Here is a 16582-nt window from a genome sequence, read left to right as displayed (position 1 = left end):
CATCTTTTGTGTGCTTAGCTAAGAGAATATTATAGTTGAACTGTCATGAACATAAGCAGTCAACAAAAGGATGAGAATAGAATTTAAGAATCCTGAGGGGATGGAGCAGGCATAACTAAAGAAGATTGTTGTATAGTTATTATTAGTACTCTAACTGATAAATCAAAAGCCTTGCAAAGTTTTCAGGAGGTCATCAGGTTTGCACATTTTGCACAGACAGGTTTGTGCCTAAGTCATTCAAATCAAGACTTTTCAATTTTGAACAATCACTAAGGCTAACAGTCCACAATCTTGCCTAGTGATTTCTTTCTAACACGACATCATTGTTAAAGTGTAACTGAACTCTTTGGCCACTATTTAATCCTGCTTTCTCCTGAAGAATTTCAGGAGAAATTGCATGGAAACATACAGGTGATGATCAATCTTGCAAGTGTCCCTTATTCATTTGGAGCTGCATATAATTTCATAAAACTACCTGTAAATCAAGGTTTCAATCATCTCACAATGGTTAACCTCAGTTTCTTTAGTGTTCTTAATTTATCTGGAATGGGAATACTGTGGATGGTTTTGTGTAAACTTACCATTTCCCTATGATTCAAACTGCAGACATCTATTGGTATTCTCATCATGGATTGACCTATATTGGCTCTCATAGTCAGAATCATTCCTGATCTCCAGATACAACAGCTGTTTTCTTCCAGGGTCCCTAGTGCACACACCCAGGCCCCTTATGCACACACCCAGTGTTTCTAAAACTGGACCTCAAATCTGTGGCTTTTCCAGTGAACTGCCTCACTTCTAATCAGACACTAACTTCCTGCAACTAGTCCCCTTATCCAAAGAAAACATCTAGAGCTTTGTTCAAACTAATATTAATTATAAAATCACAGTAATGCTAAGTGATGAAGGTAAAGAACTTTAAAGGCTCCAATCTGATCCTGTCCATGTCAACTTGAGATCCTTTTCATATTATAGACTTTCGTGTAACCAGCACAATTACAGTGAAGCAGTCTCTTTCTCTAGTGCAAAGTGCATCCAATTGAGAGTCTAAATCCCTTGCTATTTGTCCAATCTATATCACTTAAATGTGTGCAATTCTAAATGTTCTTGTGTATTCTCAGAACTCATGTCCTTCCCGGATAACATGGAAGTATTCATTGAAACAGGATCTTTCAACTCAGCTCCTATTTTGGAAACCTTTGATACAAGAATGAGTCAGAGGCATCCATCAATGGAACTTACTAAGTATACTGAGATGCAGATAGACTCTAAGTTACACATGTCTTTCTTATTTGTCAGAAAGAACCACCAGCTGGAAATACCTGGCCTGAGGTATACTAGTGGCAAGAAAGCATAATAATGTTCTAATGTTATTGAATGTCAAAGTGTTTCATCAGAATAATGTCCACAATTTCCATTTAAGTAGCTTTAAAACAGAAGAAGTAAATTCAGAATGGAAGACTAGGCAACTATATTAAAAAACATTTATTGCATTTTTCTTCTACCCGGGGCCTATATTTTAAGTACAACCTCATGCTGAGTACATTATTTATGTCACAGAGCACATAATACATTTAGCACAGCTGTTTATGACAGCATGTTAATGAGCATATGTGCCCATTATCACAAATAAATAATCTACTTACTGTGAAACAGGGAGGTTATGACAGTTTTCAGTGCTGTGAGTGCATGGTTTAAGAAAGTTAAATAAAGATTAATTTTTCCGTGACACAATTACCCTTGCTGCTCATTGGTAATTTGAGCATTTTAAATTCTCCTTATAATAATTATACTTAAAATATATGGCTTTGAAATAATGAAACCTCTTTAATTTCAGGAACTTGCATTACTTAATTTTTGAGAAAAGTCAGGCCCAAGTGAAAAGTGTTATTGAGAAATGGCAAATGACTTTAATGTCAGTTTCAGCTGATATGAAGTACAGGCTGTCTCTGACCACTTGTAAAGCACTTGATGTGTCTAAGAAGTAATCCATTAACGTAGCAGTTGCAGGCTTTGATGCAGATTAACAAATTCTTATTTTCTATTACCAAGTTTGGAAAATGGAGGGTGGGGTCCTTTAACTTGGGAGGAAACTCATTCCTTAAAGTAATTTTAATTATATATATATGGAGTATGCCACATGTGGTAATGGTACCTCCATTACAAGCCATGCCCTATCTAACAAAAACCACAGACTCAGGCAAGGGAAAACTACCATCCCTCCTGTTGTAGGGTGGAGTAAAATATAAGGGTCTTCAAAAACAATATGGCCATATTCATGTCCTTTGCTAGCTGTGATGGTTTAAATGAGAAATGTCTCTCATAGGCTCTGGTATTTGAATACTTGGTCCATATCTGATGCTGCTCTCTGGGAAGCTATAGGAGGTGTGGTCTTGCTAGAGGAAATATGTTACTGGGGGTGTCCTCTGAGAGCTTACAGCCTCACCATACTTCCTGTTTGCTTTGTGCTTAAAGTTGACTTGGGAGTTCTCAGCTTCCTGTCTTGCAGCCCTGTCTGCCACTTGCTACTATTCCTGCCTTTCCACAATGGATTCTTACTCCTCTAGAACTATAAGGCAAAATAGAAACTCCCAGAATTAAGTTGCCTAGGTTCACGGTATTTTATTACAGAAACAGGAAAGTAACTAAGGCAGTTGCCTTCCAGGATTTAAGAACCTCTGACTGAAGACACCACACACTTTGAACACAGAATTTAGAGGGAATGACATGGAACTGACCTGAAATGCCTCATCCCTAAGCACTGGTTGTCACAGTGTCACAGGTACTGTTTAAGCTGTCCAAAGAGATGAAGACTCAATAGTCTTTCCCAGATGTGAAGCCTAAGAACCATAACAATGACTGGCCTAGCAAGATGCTCAAAAGAGAACAACACTTATATCTTGGTAACTGACCACTGTCTAATTAAGAGACCTGCTCAATGGGAGGAAAATCTTGCCTAATTCCTTAAGCTTCCACAATGATCCACAGAGGGAGAGTCACAGACCTGAGAAGAGAACTAACTATTGACATTTTTCTAGGCCACAAGAATTTCTAGCTTCTCTAAATAGGTTTCCCTATATCCACTGGTAAGTGAAGTTTTCACCCCTCATATAAGAAGTTTCTTTTTGCAACAGATGGAAACTGCTACACAAAGACACAACTGCTAAGAATGCAGACAAAAAGTGACCAATGGATTCCCAACCACAGATGATACATCTATAACTCACATCCCCCACCAAAAGTTCAGGGGAAAAATCATAGAAGACGTGGGAGGAAAGATTGTAAGAGCCAGAGGCCTAGTATGTCTTATTCTAGATCATTTCTCCAAGGCATAATAGGGAAAAATGATCCTAGGAAACAAAAGCAATATATCCCATGAACAAGCCTATCAAATGACATTAGATGACATGCCAATGTGGGAAGGGGAAGTTCCACATGATCCCACCTCTAGAAGAAGATATGTAAGAAGTCAATGGCTGCTGAGAAAGGAAACTGACTAAGGGAGGTGGGTAAGAATATCAGATGAACACCTGCATCTCTGCTCACCTTCTTCTTTTTCAGCAACATAGACCAATCCAAGACAGTCCTCCGACCACTGCCACCATGCCATCCCTCACCATGATGAATTGTAAATTCCTCTGAACTGTGAGCAAAAGTGAATTATTCCTCACTAATTTGTGTGTGTGTGTGTGTGTGTGTGTGTGTGTGTGTGTGTGTGTGTGTGTGTGGTTTTGGTGTCTAGAGGAAGAAATTGTCTTCAACCCATTTTTAGAAACTCCTCCAAATAGCCAAGTGTTAAAACTGTTTCTGTAAATGTATATCTTTGTGCTTCATCTCCTATCATTTTCTTGCTCATTTCAAAGCCCAGTGAGCCACAGGGGCAGTCTAACCTAGAATGGATTTTTAGGTATGACATTTTATCTACAATATCAAACATGGTTGAGTATGAAAAAATAATCCCCCATAGGATCAGAAATCCTGTTCTGATTCCAAAATGTAAAAGCTTGTAGTTAAGACAATGAAAGGTAAAAGAAAAATTGATGAAAAGTAGCACAGATGTGAAAAGAAATTCCTGAAAGAGCCTGAGATTAGAAAATGTCACACAAATCCCCATACAACCTGCTAATGCATAATTTCATCTATTTTAAATCACATATACCTTGAGATGCTCAGAGGTTTAGATAGGGTCCACATTCTCAGAACTGTTCCAAGTAACTCTGGTACCATCCCCTCTCATTTCCCTCAACATAAGTTGAGGGAAATTAAATAATTTTGTGGAAGATATAATTTTCTTTGGGACACTCAAAGACATTTTTGGGACATTTGGGAGAATGTGCATAACTGTGACTCTGGACATTAGTTCTGACAAAATCTTAAAATACGTCCAAGGCCATGAAATCAGTTTGGGGAATAAAACCATTACAAAGAAAAAAATAAAGAAATTAACAGAACTCCTAAACATACATGAATATCAGTGGATAAGATGTAAAGTCTGGAGAAGGTTTCATACTAGCAAATCCAACATCACCAGGGAACATGGTAATAATATAATCCTATGTAGTGCATAGACCTGTCAAGCAACAGTGATAAGGGTAGAGCCCAACAGCCTGTGTTTGGAAGGCCTTTCAAGGGGTTCCCAGGTAACTAAAGCACAGAAAGGAACCAGAGCAAAACAACTGATATGTTCCTCAGGCACCTCCTCATTATTTTATATATTTAGATTTTTTTATAATTTCAGACAATTTTTTTTCAGAGTAAGAAAATGAAAGTTTATGGGAATTTAGTTTAAAAGGCAAACAATTAGTCAACTCTTTTAACAACATTTTTTGTGACACTTTATTTCACACTTCTCTTTAAGAGACTGAAGAATGACAGGTAAAGAGGCAAGACATTGTTTACTGTATCAAGACAGGGCACCTTTTATTATAACCAGAACTCTGCTGCCCTCCTCCCCTGGAAACAAAACAAAGAAACAAACCACAAAAACAAAAGTTTCACTATATCAAGAAGAATAAAAGTTCCTGCTTTTGGCAATCAGAACATTCCATGCAATAGTTAGATGAAAAGCTACAAAATGTATCTCTTGAAGAGTTGTAACAGGGACAATTCTCTCCTAAAATGGGTTTTGGTTAATGAGATATTTTGCATGACCCTCCCTTTCTTTTGATTGACTCTAACTCAGCAGTGTAATTGTAGTTTTCTAGAAAATTGAAGCATCAGATATTTAGCTAGATTATGTGTCTGTTAGTCCAGCCTAGTGTCAAGATGGCCAACACTACACCCATGCTTATCTTGTGGCATGCGGACTCACTTTGTGAGATTTCTAAGACTGTTCCAGCAGAAAATGTGTCTATTAACCAAAGACATGGTGCAAGTGAAGTTTGGATATCTACAGAAGTATTTTTACATAACCAAATAGCTCAAATTATTTTTCAGAAAAGAAAACACTACTGGAAGTTGGAATAAAGGTTTCTTTTATAAAACAATGGCAACAACAAAAACAGTACTATAGTGTTGGCTTCTGTGCACACTTGACAATGTGTCCTTGCTTTTTATCACAACACTGACAGCCTTTCATACTTCCATGAGAAACTAAGTGTAACTAAGTATTACAACTATTTGGTCACATTTTGAAAAGATTATGCTCATTCTAGCCCTTGAAAGAGACTAATAGATTTCAATGCCTGACAACTTTAGTCTTCATTACTAAGAAAGAAATCAGGATGAGTTGGGTATATGGTATTTACTGCTGAATGCAAATAATATGCAAAGAAATATGTTCCTGGAAGAGCAACAGGTGCATTTTTGTAAAGAATTATTGACATGAAGTGTTGAATAAAAATTTAAATGAAAAGTTTAAAGGAACAAAATTTATCCTTCATTAGAGCTGCTGGATTTAGTTTACAAAATTAGGAATAAAAATTACATGTGAATTAAATATAAGTTAATATATGTATAAATATAAATATATTTTAGTATAAAATATGTCCTTAACACTTGGGTAAAACATATACTGATAGGTCTATTACAGAAAAATATTATTTTTTGTTTATCTAAAACTCAAAATTATTTTGTAGATTGGAGTTTTATTTCTTATATTTTGTTTTATTTATGTGTCTGATTGTTCTGCCTGCATGTATGTCTGTGTATTACTTGCATGTCTGGTGCCTTTGAAGGCTAGAAAGTATATGATTCCCTGGATTACAAATGGTTGTACGCTTTGACCTCCATGGCCATCTGAAGACAAGATGTAGTGTACTGGAGTCACCCACAGAATTTCTTCCAGGGTTCTCACTCTTCCCTGGTCTGCTCTAACTTCCATGTCTCATTTAGAAATATAGACTGAGAATGTACCATCAGTGTTGCCTTCAGTAAAGGAAGAATAGAGAGCCTCATAAAGATGGACTAAGTGACTTTGAATGGATTATTCAAGACCATAAACCCAGTGAAACTGATTATGCTAGTCTTTGTATATAAACAATCAAGCAAACAAACAAAAAACCCCTTTAAAATATTTTTTAAAAAGAATAAACCAGACAGTTGTGGTTCATGCCTATAATCCCAGCACTTGGGAGGCAGAGGCAGGTGGATCTCTATGAGTTTGAGGCTATCCTAGTCTACAAAGTGAGTTCCAGGACAGCAAGTATTGTTAAACAGACAAAACCTATCTCAAAAAGAAAAAAAAAGGAAGAAAGAAAAAATGGAAATGGTTGTGAACTGTCGCATGTGTTCTGGGAATCAACTATTGTTCCTCTAGACTAGAAGCTTTTGCTCTTAAGCATTAAGTCATCTCTCCAGTCCCAAAGAGCAGCAGTTTTATACCCAGAGCTTTCTATACACTACACAAGAGATCTATATGCCCACCCAGGAAACTGAAGTTTAACTAGACCTTGGTATATTTTATCTGGTCAGTCTGTTGTCTATAAAATTATTTTCTTAGCATATATTGAAAGTAAACAAACAGTATATGGCTACATATGGTCCAATTTAATAGTCCAAGAGTCATTGAGAAGACTGAACCCTTGGAATCCTGCCACAACTGAATCAGGAAGTTATTTCAGTGTGAGAACATTCACTGACATAATGCAACACACCATATGTCTCCCCAGAATTGTTGCTGAACCTCATTTGTTCTTCACATGGTGGGCCCTAATTTCTTTTTACCTTTACAAGACAAGAACAAAATTCGGAAATAGAAACACAAGATGTGCAGTTCAAAAGCGACTTCCCAGGCAAATATCTTTCAGTGAATCCACACAGAGGTTTCACATCAGAAATTCAGAACACATGATATCTTCTGCAAAAAGAAGAAGCTTTGTGCAGATAAGATTTCCATAGGGCAAAATGTGTGCCGGGAGCAACTCTATGAGTGTCCTCTGGCTAATTCCAATGGTGAAGAAAAGTGATAAGAGCCACTTTGGAGTGGGGAGTAACTTTCTTAGCCTTCTTCTGCTTCAAGGGCCAAACCTCTTAAGTCTCAGCTCGATTTTGCTGTGTGATACTGGAGAAATTGTAATGGAATTACCCCCCCTTCTGTTCAACAGGTAACATAGCCTGACATCTAGGTTATCATTTCCCAGACCCGTGAAAAATTAACACTTAAAAGAATAACTTGGATGTGCTGCTTAATCTGCCCTGTGTTTGAACCTTTACCTCCCAGTGTGGTAAATTATAAGTTAGCTTCCTCTCCTTTTGCATTGCTCATCAAATGCCTTAAAGAAGGGGGAATTGTAGTTTATGTGTGCAAATCTGTTGACTGGAACATTGAAATTGGTTTTTTTTTATGTTCCTGTTTGTTTTCATCTGTTGTTGGTTTTTAGAAATAGAATATAATCACATCATTTCCACCTTCCTCTTCTTTCTTGCAACCCTTCCCATACTGCCTTTCACATGTTCTTAGATTTATCACTTGTATTTTTTAATTGTTGTTACATATATTTTTCTCAAAATATGTAAATACAAACTTCTAAATCCTTACCATATATATGGAGACAGTTTTGGTCCTTATCCAGAAAAAATACTACTGTCATTTAGTGGGTAAAGTCCAGGGAGAGTGCATCATATCTTAGAATATACCAACCAGATGCCCCTAGAATGATTACTTAGACTCTAAAACTTAATAGGTCCAGGTTTGAGGGACCTTGTTTTAAAAAGGATCTAATTGGTTGCTGTGTTGAAAAGCAAGGAGATTGGTGAAGTGGTTACCTCTATACTACAGATGTGAGATGTGGAGATTTGGTCCAAACCATTGCAGTAGAAATAATAAGAAATGGCCAGATATTAGTGTTTTTGATTTTAGCCATTCTGAAAGGTGTAAGATGGTATCTCAGAGTTGTTTGATTTGAATTTCCCTGATGGCTAAGGATGTTGAAGACTTTCTTATGTGTCTTTCAGCCATTTTAGATTTCTCTATTGAGAATTGTCTATTTGGTTCTGTACCCCACTTTTTAATGGTGTTATTTGGTGTTTTAGAGGATAGCTTCTTGAGTTCTAGTAAATTTTGGAGATCAGCCCTCTCATGGATATGGGATTGGTGAATATCCAGGGAATACTCCTCCACTGCTGGTAAGAGTGCCAACTCTTGTACAGCCACTTTGGAAATCAGTACAGAGGTTCCTCAGGAAATGAGAATCAGTCTACCACAAGATCCAGCAATTCCACTCTTAGGCATATACCCAAAAAAAAGAAGCACATTCATACAACATCTGTTCAACAGTGTTCATAGCAGTATTATTAGTAATAGCAAGAACCTGGAAACAGCCAAGATGCCTCTCAACTGAAAAGTGGATAGAGAAAATGTGGTACATTTACACAATGGAGTACTACTCAGTGGGGGAAAAAAACAATGGAATCTTGAAATTCTCAGGCAAATGGATGGAAGTAGAAGAAACCATTCTGAGTGAGGTAATAGTCACAAATAGACAAACATGGTATGTAATCACTCATATGTGGATTTTAGACATATATAGATTTAACAGCCTACTATCCACAGGGCCAGAGAATCTAGTAAATATAGAGGACCCTAAGAGAGGCATACATGGTCCCCTGGAGAAGGGGAAAGGGACAAGATCTCCTGAGCAAATTGGGAGCATGGGGGGAGGGGAGAGGGAACTAGGAGAATGAGAAGGGGAGAAGAGGAGGGGTGAGGAGGACATGATGGGGCAGGGAGGTTGAGTTGGGGGAAGAACAGAATAGAGCAAGATAAGAGATAACATAATAGAGGGAGATATTATAGGTTTAAGGAGAAATCAAGCACTAGGGAAATGTCTGGAGAGCTACAAATTTGACACCAACTAATGATCTAAGCCACAGAGGAAAGGCTACCTTAAATGCCCTCTTCTGATAATGAGATTGATGACTAATTCATATGCCATTGTATAGCCTTCATCCAGTAGCTGGTGGAAGTAGAAGCAGACACCTACAGCTAAACCTTGAACTGAACTGAAATCCAGTTGCAGAGGAGGACAGATGAGCATAGGGGTCTATACCAGGCTGATGAAACCCACAGAAACAGCTGACATTAACAAGGGAGACCTCTTGGTCCACAGACTGATTGCTGGGAAACCAGCATGGAACTGATCCAGACCTCCTGAATGTGGGTGTCAGTGAGGAGACCTTGGAAATCTATGGGGCCCCTTGTAGTGGATCAGTACTTATCCCTAGCATAGGAATGGACTCTGGGAACCCATCCTACATGGAGGGATACTCCCTCAGCCTAGACACAAGGTGGTTGGTCTAGCCCCTGTCCCAAAGGATATGAAAGACTTTGAAGACCCACTACAGAAAGCCTCACCCTCCCTGGGGAGCAGATAGGCTATAGGATAGGTAGGGTATTAATTGTGGGGGCAGGGGAGGAGGGAAGGGAGAGGGACCTGGGATTAACATGTAATATAATCTTCTTTCTAATTAAAATAAAAAAAAGAAATGTCCAGATACAGTACTCATTGGATAGGTAGAATTTATGGTGATTAAACATTCAGTAACTGAAAAAAGAAAAGAGCCTCTAATAACTCTAAACAAATCACCAGAGAGAGGGGTTTATGCAATTTATAAGCAAATAAAAGAAGTGTCAATTTCAAAAAAAAAAAAGCTATCATCCCAGGTGGTCAAGTGACTCAGGGTGTTGGCAGATCTGATCTTTGCTAATCCTCTATGAATGCACCACACTACAGAATCAGTTCAGTCATCAATGAAACAAGGAAAATAGGGGCTGCAAAATGCTGAGATATACTCAACTGTATATCATAATAGTCTAGGAATCCATTATATGCCCACTTTTGCTACTTGTATAAAACCCCTCAAATTTAGACAGAAATCTATTCTATGAAGAGATTTACTTCATTGTCAATCTGTGACACGTTTTCCAGGGGTTTAAAATGAGACACAAAGAGATGTAGTTAATGGAAGTTCCAAGAGACCCACAACCCACATCATTAGCCATAAAATATAGTCTGGTCTTTTTCTCTTGAAGATAAAAGACTGCAGAGGTCATGCTGCTGACAGAGCCTGGGATGGTTTATCGTGATTCATGAGAAATGAACTATTCATCTTATGGAAACTCCTATCACAAACAGGAAGGATTAATTTCTTAAAGGTCTGACACAACCAGGGAAGACCTTAAACGTTCAGCAAAACTCGGGGCTGACATTATGGCATGATGTCTGATGTAGGCACACAAACTGATAAAATATTTGTATTATAAGAAGTCCAATTTTCTCAAAAATGGAGGCCAAAAGTTTTCATTAAAATACTGTCACTCATTTTGTTTGATATTTACTATATCTTGTCTGGGCAGGAAAATGCTATTTTTTTCCGAAGAGACCATGGTGACATCAAAGATGGAAACTCATGATGATAATAACAGGGACAGAAGATTTGGCATTGAAAGCCAATGAGCCTTGAACTGCTGGGGAGATCAGCACTTGCTCAAAGATCTCCCCAGCAGTAGTGCACTCCCTTCCTTCCTTCCTTCCTTCCTTCCTTTCTTTCTTTCTTTCTTTCTTTCTTTCTTTCTTTCTTTCTTTCTTTATTCTTTCTTTCTTTCTTTTATCCTTCCTTCCTTCCTTCCTTTCTTTTATATAAAATGTTTACATGTGAGTATAAAAACTCTTTGTATGCTTAAAATAATAAAGGGACTGCTGAACTTCTATGTGCGTGATACACATGATCTATGTGAGTTTAAATGAAGACGGCCTCATACATGTGATGATACACGAAGGAAACATTAGCATGAAGAATCATTCATTTCAGCTGGGCGTTGGTGGCTCACGCCTTTAATCCCAGCACTCAGGAGGCAGAGGCAGGAAGCTCTCTATGAGTTTGAGGCCAGCCTGTTCTCCAGAGCAAGTGCCAGGATAGGCTCCAAAGCTACACAGAGAAACCCTGTCTCAAAAAACCAACCAAACAAACAAAAAGAATCATTCATTTCTCCTACTTAACAGGGCTACCTGCCACTGTTTTTTTGGAAAAAAAAAAAAAAAAACTCCTATAAATCCCCTAACATGGGTCTGTTAGAACTTTAAAACAAGAGCTGATATCATTAACCTGACTTTTCATGTGTTGTGATTTCCAACAATATTTCAAAATTGTTACAAATTTAAAGCCAAATACAAAATAATGTGATCATGTTTCCAGGATACAAAGTGAAAATAATTAGTTAGAGACTGTTGAGAGATAGAAACTCTACCAAACTACAGCTTCAGACTTAGCCCTTAGAGGGAATAGAACTTCACTCATCTATCTGGGTCTCCAATCTCCCCATTGGGCATCATATAACTGAGACTTTTCATGTTTATAACAAGGTAGTTGCCAAGAAAGCGAAAACCAAGCACACCTGTCTATTTTTCAAGTCCTTAGTAGCTCATATCTAACTCAAAGTTATTAGTAACTAATTAGCAAATAAGACATATATAGACAAAAACAAATAATTTAGGAAAAGCCTCTAACTCAATGAAAGAACTCAACACACTAAACACAAACAAACAAGCAAATGAACAAAGAACAATTAATTCTCCTGTAGACTATGACTGACCAAGGTACTCAATATCACTGACAAGAAAAACCAAACAAAACAAAGTTGATCACTGCCATACTGGGAACATTCCTTTATATGCTCTGAGAAAACAAGTCGTCAGTATTGTCTATGAAAGGCTAAACAGTGTACAATTTTTGGCTTAGTAGACAAAGTGGCTAAATAATGAATGGAACATTGAAACTTAAGAAAATATTTTCAAGTTATAAAATGTTATTAAAAGCAGAGAAAAGGCCACATCTGGCTCACATTGGGCTATAGTCTGTTGACCTATGTTCTAGAAAGATGATGAAGTGGATAGTAAAGAGGGCCCGAATGTTTTTTTTGTTTTGTTTTGTTTTGTTTTTTAATCAGTTTTAAATATATTTGGATATTCATGTACACAATCATAGATACGTGTATTTATACAATGTGTAAGTATTAGAAAGAATACTTTCACATGTCAATCCCAGGTCCCTCTCCCACCCCTTCTCCCCTGCTCCCCACAACTAATCCCCTACCTATCCCAAACTCTTTCTGCCCAAACTTTGATCTGCCATCATGCACCCTATTCTACTTAATACTCTGTGCTTTTAGGGAATGAATTTAGCAATTTTAAAGGTTTTATAAATGACACTGAATCTCTAGACTATAAATAAAAGGTGATGTTATCTAATAGATTAGTTCATTTACTCATTCACTTCTGCGATAAAACACCTAGCCACATTCATTAGCCCTTCCAGGAGTCACTAGTCTAGGATGATTGACCCTAGCTTACATGTTCCTCTAGTCCAATTCTCTGAATCTCACAGTTCTTTTTCTGAGGATTTGCAAACAGTACAGTACAGGAATCTGGTGGAAAACATATTTTAATTTCTTATGACACATAATAGATTTGTTATTTTCACATCATCTTATAAAAGCTATTAACAATGTTTAAAAATAATCTTAATTATCTTTGTTCTTTGGCTTACATAAAATATGTTTATAATGAAGGGACATCCTTTTTCATTTTCTTATTGTAAAAGACATCATAGCTTTCTCTCTGCCACAGTTCAGTGAGTTTCTCAAAAGATGCCTTGGTAACATGCAGTTCCAGAGCAGAAGAGGATTGTGTGACAGATGATGCCACTTAGCATCTTGAAGTTGTTTAATCTTGTTTTCATTCATTTAAGATGAATTTCTGCCAAGCTGCTTTTCAGGAATGTTTCCTATTTGATCTTTACAACATTTCTCTCACATTATCTCTAATGATAAAATGATAATAATCTGTAAGAATCAAAGCAAAGCAATAATCTCCCAAGTGGCACCATTCAGGACTAGTAAAAGTCTAAACTGTATCAAAATACTAAACAGCAGGTCTCTTTGAAGGATAGAGAAATGTTAATTCAATTCAGGGGATCTGTGAACTATCCTGAACCCTCAATAGGAAATTCAAACTCAGATTTTCATATAAAAATTAAATTCATATAAAAATTAAAGACAATGTGCTGAGTTTATTTAATGTAGCACAGGTCTCTGTCTCAATGTGAATATCCCCATAATTCATCTATGAGGATGCTTTCCTCCCATCACCTATAACCCCTTATGCATCTCTCTCCTATCTCATTTTTCACTTCGTATTACTTGCAGATAGAGAGTCTGTGAACTTAATATGTATCCTGAGAACACTAAAGGTACAGTTCTTTATTATATCACATTTACATTGTGATATGTCTGTCTGGGTTGCAAACCTCTTAATCAACTCAATTACTATTTTTCTATAATCAAATCAATGTAATTTTATCACTAATTTCTTTCTAATGCTTTTGCTCTCTGGACAAGAAAAAATTATAAGAACTGTGACCTTGCAATGAATGTTATAGATATGAAATTAAGTGACAATAATCAAAGTCACATACACATGGGGAGCTCTAGTCTCTTCTGCAGTGTGGCCTGAATATGAGGATCAGGATTACACACCATTCTAGTTCATGGGTCAGCAGGAGGATTTGTTGAAGGTTTGTGTTGAATCCCACAGGCATCGGGCAGTATCTGTCTCTTAATGTTTTACTGTATTTGCAATGCTGTATTTAAGGTAAACCAGAGTTTACCTGGCTGCCTCTTGATATCTTACTGATCAGAAAGATAAGTAACTTCATTTTACATGCAGGCAACAAGTTCAGATGCTTGAATTGTTTTGATCACAGCCAAACATTAAGGAAAGTTGATAGTAATCAAATCTAGATTGCTCAATTCTAATGCAGGATTTGTTTTAACATTTCTGTTTATATAATTTCTGTTCCACTTCCTTAGGCTTTGAACAATGTAGACTCCATAAAATATTCTGAGCCAAACCAGCTCAGAGATAAAATAAACAAAAACACATGCTCTTAACTGAAATATTTAATATAGACCTCCTCTTGCTACTCTGAGTCTAGAAAAATCCATCATGCACATTTATATCACTTAAATCTCTTTGTCATGGAAATTTGCAATCAGAGAAAAAGGACAAAGTGGAGCATCCTATCCTACTCAAATACATTGGTATGAAATGCCTTTTTCAACTATAAATTTTTGGAAATCATTCAGCTTAGAAAATTGGCTCTGGGCTTCATATCCTGAGTGTACACCAGAAGGGCTCAGGAGATTGCTCAGAATCTCTCTCCTCATGCCTGGCCCAATCTGCAGTTCTAATGTCAGAGCAGAGAACTTGAGTATCAGACATTGGCTGACAAATGGAAGGGAGGTGGAGGTCCCCAGAATGCCTGATAATAAATATCTAATTATTAGAGAGCCTTACTTAACTCTGTTTTCTCCTCATGCCTGCCCTTGGGTCTAAAAAAGGTACATGGTAGAATATGTGAAGAAATAAGCTACCAACTCTCAAAATGGATCAATACTTAGACACAACTAGAAAATATACTCCTGAACATATATGTTCACACCCATTTCATACTTCCCCAAATCAAAAATGGTGTCTAAAACTTTGCTAAATTTCATTTTCTTGTTTTCATTTAACTTTACACTAAATAAATAGAAAGCATTGAGCCATGGTTCTAAAGTGAATTAAAATGTCTTGCCAACTTTAATGTGTTCAATGACTCCAAAGGGGATAAAGAAAAGAGAATAAATATGCCGTGCAAGTTCCCTGAATAAGTCCTTTGTTTGCCTCACAAGCTTTAGGCCTCAAGTCCCACAATTAATCAGCATCTACCCATTGAAGGCATTTTGGACACACAAGCATACAAGACACCTCCTTTCTAGGATACAGTCAGTGCCATGGTTGGATTTATTTTAAAAATGGCTTTTACTTGAAGCTTCATTTGTATATCAGCAAATGACCCTCTCTTACCAAGAACGCAGAATAAAATAAACATTAACAACATAATGGTAGGATTCAAGAGCAGGTTAAATATGACACAGTACATTTTTTTCTTTTTGCTAATTTCAAGCTAATCAACAGAGTGAATGCTCTCATAATTTCCTTTACAAACCAATTTTGCAATAGAGAGAAAACTTGTTTTACACTGATATAAGGACATTTATAAACTGAGATTCTTCTAGGTTTCTAGTTATCAATATTTCAAAGGGAGATACAGATTCCAAAGTCCATTATCTGATAATGAAAAAAACTATAATGCATTAACAATATCTAGTATTCAATAAAACATATATATTTTCAACATCAAAATGTTGAACATTTTCATGATATGGAATTTTGGCTAAATTGCATTAGAGAAAAAAATGCCTCATTCTTATTCATCTAAGTGTTGATGACTTATTAAAAGAAATTTTTATCTATAGATAGACTGAACAAAATGACATGTTATTGGAAGTGAATTAAAACCAGATTAAAAAAAAACTGAGATATGTCTTAGGGTAGGAGACTATAGGACAAAAACAATTTAAACAACCAACCTGTCAATCATCAAAGTGACTAAAAAATGACATGTGAAACATGGGAGAAAGTTACATAGATGTTCATAATACTATTCCCTTTGTCCATGGAGAATGATGGCAGAATGTGACTTGAACTTATATCATAAAGAACTGTTCCATTATACTCAAGGACTCACCTTCTTTGCCTTCCGGGCAATCATAGATGGTTAATGAGTTTGAAAAGCCTCTCCAATCAATGAAAATATCAGCAATTAAGATATTTTTTACAATAACCATAGTGGAAAAGAGGGAATTTATAAATTGTGTTGGCACTTGGTTATATTAATTATGAGCTCAAATATAATATGTTTTTGTTTACATTTTGTAATGGATCCACAAGTGACAACATCCTGTGAACATGAAAAAAGCTAAGGTACAAATGCTAATTATATTTTTTTCTTTTTTAAATTTAAATTAGAAACAAGTTAGTTTTACATGTAAATCCCAGTTCCCTCTTCCTCCCCTTCTCCCCTGCCTTCCACTATCCCCTATCGCACCCTCTTTCTGTTCCCCAGGGAGAGTGAGGCCTTCCATGGGGGATCTAACAAGCTGTTATATCATTTGGAGAAGGGCCTAGACTCTCCCCTATGTGTCTAGGTGGAGAGAATATGTCTTTATTTGTCATGGGCTCCCAAAGTCCATTCATATACT

General features: G+C 36.7%; 1 protein-coding gene across 1 annotated transcript in view; it reads right to left on the bottom strand.

Annotated features, from left to right (window-relative positions):
- The window catches only part of Dcc (DCC netrin 1 receptor), a 1088579-nt gene that overhangs the window by 693737 nt on the left and 378260 nt on the right, over window positions 1–16582 (bottom strand). The window lies entirely within an intron of this gene.

The sequence above is a fragment of the Cricetulus griseus genome, chromosome 2 (assembly GCF_003668045.3).
Source record: "Cricetulus griseus strain 17A/GY chromosome 2, alternate assembly CriGri-PICRH-1.0, whole genome shotgun sequence".
NCBI lineage: Eukaryota > Metazoa > Chordata > Mammalia > Rodentia > Cricetidae > Cricetulus > Cricetulus griseus.
Note: the sequence above shows the minus strand (reverse complement) of the source record. Positions and strands in the feature narration are given on the sequence as shown.